Raw genomic sequence first — 5196 nt, 5'->3', positions numbered from 1 at the left:
AGGAGAGGAGAGTCAGAAGGTAAGCATGGAAGGAAGGAAGGAAGGAAGAACGGACAGGAAGAGAGAGAGAGAGAGAGAGAGAGAGAGAGAGAGAGAGAGAGAGAGAGAGAATGTTAAAAGATGAACTACAGGAAAGGTCATGTGGAAGAAGATAAATGAGCAATTGTAGGATACGATGATGAAAAGTGAAGGAAAAAAGGAAGAAAGAGAATGAAGAAGAAAATGAGTAAGAAAAGAAGAAGAAGAAGAAGAAGAAGAAGAACCTTAGCTGCCATACATCATCATCATCATCATCATCAACAACAACAACACCAGCAACAAACACAATAAGCAACACAAAATCCCTGAGTCACTCTTCTATTCTGACCATTATTGCCTCTTTCACTGTCATTACTTCATCCATTCCTATACCAGAGAGAGAGAGAGAGAGAGAGAGAGAGAGAGAGAGAGAGAGAGAGAGAGAGAGAGAGAGAGAGAGTACAGACAGAGACATATAACAAAATACAGCCAAACTAAACGAGAAAATCTGGTGAGTGGCACAACGCTTTAATTTACCCGGGTTAATATTAGACAGGTGAGGCAGGTAAGGTTGCTTCAGTCCTCGAGCAGTGTTTCAAGGTACCTGCGTGCATTAACCTCACTACTCTGCTCATGAGGGAGCCTTCGCCCTAACCATCTTATCTCTTACTATAAATTAGATAGTACAGCTTATCGCATACAACCCCGAAAGAAGGAATAGATACGTTGTTGTTGTTGTTGCTGATGTTGTTGTTTGTTCCTCCTTTGTGTTACCTGCCTCTGCCTCTGAACTTTAATTCGTCTTAATAATATATTTCGAGTAAGTAAAAAATATGAATTATTAATGTGAATTATTATACAGCTGTCAACGGAGAGAAAATATTATTAATAATATTTTTTTTTCTTTGCGAGAGCGTGTGAGTGTCAACAAAAAATTCAGAATGTCTTAAATAATATGATAGTCTAGAGAAAGACTTATAAAATAATTAAATACATAAATATATAAATGTATGAATAAATAAGAATATGAATAAATAAATAGATAAATAAATAAACAGTATCCCACTTCACAATTGCAACTTTTCTGAGAGAAAGAGAAAAGTTGACTTTAATGATATCAAATTTAAGCATGAAAATTTATCTATCAAAAACAAAAAGAAATCAATGAACACCGTGAATAAATACATTGATGCACATAAAAAATATGAATGAATAAATAAATAGCATTCCATTGCACAATAGCTAATTTACAAATCAAATAACTTCATCAACATCAACATTACTCTTGGTGGCGTGAGTGTGAGCATCACCGCACCACCACCACCATTAAGCCATCACCCTCACTATTACAGTCCATTACTCTCACCATTACACTCCACTTACTATGACCCTTACGCTGCCTCATTCATTTCACATATTATACACTGTCAACCTCCTACCACGCACACCAAAATCATAACCACGCGCATTGCAACATTATCTTTTTTCTCTCTTCCCGGCCATTTCAGTAATTTCACCTGTATGGAGGATTATGCACCTACTTATTTACTTTTCTACCTGTACACATCGCAGCGCTGTTCTTTCCCGCCAGGTAAGTAAGCAGTTTGACTTGTACTGATAATTATTTTGGTATTTCTGGTATATTTCCTGTGTATTTCTCTATTTCCCTTCATGCATTTAACCGAGGAGAGGTCACGTGTAGTAAAATAGATGCTCTCTCTCTCTCTCTCTCTCTCTCTCTCTCTCTCTCTCTCTCTCTCTCTCTCTCTCTCTCTCTCTCTATCTCGTGCACCTCCATTATACATATCATACAGTTACTCACCACCGCCTGTTTTCCTTGTTCAAAATTACGAGCCTTCAAGCTAAACCGATCATTTCCAGGAGCTAAATATCCTCCCGGCTTACTCCCGAGCGCCCAGGAGCCTGCAGGTGGTGGCGGCGCTGGCATGGTCATTAGCAGAGTCCCCCCTTGAGAAGCCAGGCCGCTCCTCTCTGTATAGCGAAGAAAACGATCACCACCTCACGTCCTTTGCGCCAAGCAGGTGTGATAATTATATTGTATTACCTGAGTCGCGTTAAACTGATACCTAATTAGCTGGGTATTTTACCTGCTGGCTTCAGAGAGAAAGAGAGGGAGAGGAGAGGAGATGAGAGAGTGAGAGGGAGAGGAGAGGAGAGAGAGAGAGAGAGAGAGAGAGAGAGAGAGAGAGAGAGAGAGAGAGAGAGAGAGAGAGAGAGAGAGAGAAGCTGATAAACAGACAGATGGAACAACAAAACTTACCACACAAAAACACGTTACACACACACACACACACACACACACACACACACACACACACACACACACACACACACACATTATACAACATTCTCTGCCATTCAGCACTACCCACCAACACAACCCTACCTCCAACACAACCCTCCTCCCTCTCTCTCTCTCTCTCTCTCTCTCTCTCTCTCTCTCTCTCTAGCCTATACGCAGGAGGGGAGACGGAGTTTGTTTCATTAAACCCCATTATTAACACGCTAACAATCTGTCATAACGAGTGATAACAGGAAAGGGTGGAGCGTTACCGTGATTCCGTAACGCCCCGCTCACCCGCTCACTGTTATTATAATGCAAGGTGTTATGCAAAGCGCCGCAGTGAACGCAGGGGGTAGAGAAAATAGCCCCCAGAAAGACTTATGCTTATGCTTCTGCCTTACGACTGTTTTTGGATGTTGGGATGGTTAGGATAAAGTGAAGGCAGATAAAGGAGGATAGAGGAAGTTGAGATACAGATGTAGAATAGAAGGATGTGTGCGATACGTAGGGTTTATTGAGTAGAAGAATAAGAGGAGGATGGAAGAGCGATTTAAGATGAAAATTTGAAATAAGAAAGAGGATTTACAGGAGAGTAGATAAAGAAGGATGTGTAGGGTGGATAGTTGGTGATATGATGTATGATGAAGAATACGAGGAGTAAGAGGCTGTGTGGAATTAAAGAACAAAAAGTGAGGTGAACAAGAAAATATACAGAACTACAGAACACGAAGCAAAATAGAGAGACGTATATAATTTGAAAAAAAAATGAAAAAGATGATGAGGAGTTATAGGAATGGAGAGAATATAGTGTAAGAATAGGAAAATTAGGAATGGGACAGAAGAAAATGTAAAACGGATGGAGAAATAGAGAGAGTGGTTAGGTTAGGTTAAGTTAGGTTAAGTTAGAGTAAGGTTAGGATAAATATAAATGCAGCTCGTGGGAAATATGAAAGAGTATTGCTTGATAATAATGATGGTAGTGTGGAGGAGAATGTTGGCGAGGGTGGTGGTGATAATGATGGCTGGTTAAACTGATAAGAATGACAAAAACAACATAACTAATTACCCTCTCCTCTTTCTCTTCCTCCTCCACTAGTAACAACAACAACACCAACAACAACATCAAATACTATCACTACTACTACTACTACTACTACTACTACTACTACTACTACTACTACTACTACTACTTACTACAAAACTCAACACGTGAATTTAGAGGAAAAAACTCCACCGCACCACACCACCACACCTCCAGCACCACCCTATCCACCCATCCCACACCCACCACCCCGACCCCCGCCCTCCACCACACCTGTCCCATTGTGTAGCAGGTGAAGTGGTCTAAAATCGCCATCATGCTCTCCATTACACCTGATTTTTCACAATGGCAGCGAGTCATGAAAAAGAGGCAGGGCAGCATGGGCCTCTGTGATGAAAAATCGAGGAGTTCCCAAAAAACACGACGAGTCCCGCTGACAAAAACGTCCTGTGATACATTGCCAATGGTGCATACGAGACACCCTTTGTCCCGCCGCCACCGCCGCCACCATCATTGCTACTGCTCATACTGCTACTACTCCTGCTGCTGCTACTAGAACAACTGCAAGTGATAATAGTAATAATAACAAGAACAATAATAATAATAATAATAGTAATAATAATAATAATAATAATAATAATAATTATAATAATAATGATAATAATAATAATAATAATAATAATAATAATAATAATAATAATAATAATAATAATAATAACAACAACAACAACAACAATAATAATAATAATAATAATAATAATAATAATAATAATAATAATAATAATAATAATAATAATAACAACAACAACAACAACAATAATAATAATAATAATAATAATAATGATAATGATAATAATAATAATAATAATATTAATAATAATAATAACGATAAAAATGACAATAATAATAATAACAATAACAATAATAATAATAATAATAATAATAATAATAATAATAATAATAATAATAATAATAATAATAATAATAATAATAATAATAATAATAATAATAATAATAATAATAATAATAATAATAATAATAATATTGATAATAATAATAATAATAATAATAACTAATAATAATAACAACAACAACAACAACAACAACAACAACAACAATAATAATAATAATAATAATAATAATAATAATAATAATAATAATAATAATAATAATAATAATAATAATAATAATAACAACAACAACAACAACAACAAATAACAATAATAATAATAATAATAATAATAATAATAATAATAATAATAATAATAATAATAATAATAATAATAAAAATAATAATAATAATAATAATAATAATAATAATAATAATAATAATGACTATTCAAAATTATAATAATATTCCTTATCACATATCCTCGGTAGTATAGTGGTTAGTATCCCCGCCTGTCACGCGGGAGACCGGGGTTCGATTCCCCGCCGGGGAGAATATAAAGAATGTTTTTATTTTTTTTTTTTTAGCTCAGTGTTTGAAAATATGTAGTGGTGATCTGTTGCTACCACTACCACAACTACTACTGCTACTTCAACTACTACTATCATCACCACTGTGACTATTACTACCACCAGGCCGCTAACTCCACTACTGCTAGTACAATTACTGCTCCTGATGGCACAATGGAAGTCGTTACCGTTGTTCTGCCCCACAACCACCACCACCACCACCACCACCAACACCACCAGCAGAACCATACATAACAGTGCAATCTAGAGGTGAGTAAGAAGGAAACGGGAAGGAGAGAACAGAGGATGTGGTGAAGAAAGATTACAATGGAGGAAAGGAAAGGAGTGGTGGTGGTGGTGGTGGCGGTGGTGG

General features: G+C 36.5%; 1 non-coding gene across 1 annotated transcript; it reads left to right on the top strand.

Annotated features, from left to right (window-relative positions):
- The first annotated feature begins 4735 nt into the window (after nucleotides 1-4735).
- On the top strand, nucleotides 4736-4807 carry Trnad-guc. Its single transcript has one exon. It is a non-coding gene; the product is annotated as a tRNA-Asp (tRNA).
- Nucleotides 4808-5196: the final 389 nt, after the last annotated feature.

Source organism: Portunus trituberculatus, chromosome 20, assembly GCF_017591435.1.
Source record: "Portunus trituberculatus isolate SZX2019 chromosome 20, ASM1759143v1, whole genome shotgun sequence".
Classification (NCBI taxonomy): Eukaryota; Metazoa; Arthropoda; class Malacostraca; order Decapoda; family Portunidae; genus Portunus; species Portunus trituberculatus.
The sequence above is the reverse complement of the archived record's forward strand: the minus strand, read 5'-3'. Positions and strand labels throughout refer to the sequence as shown.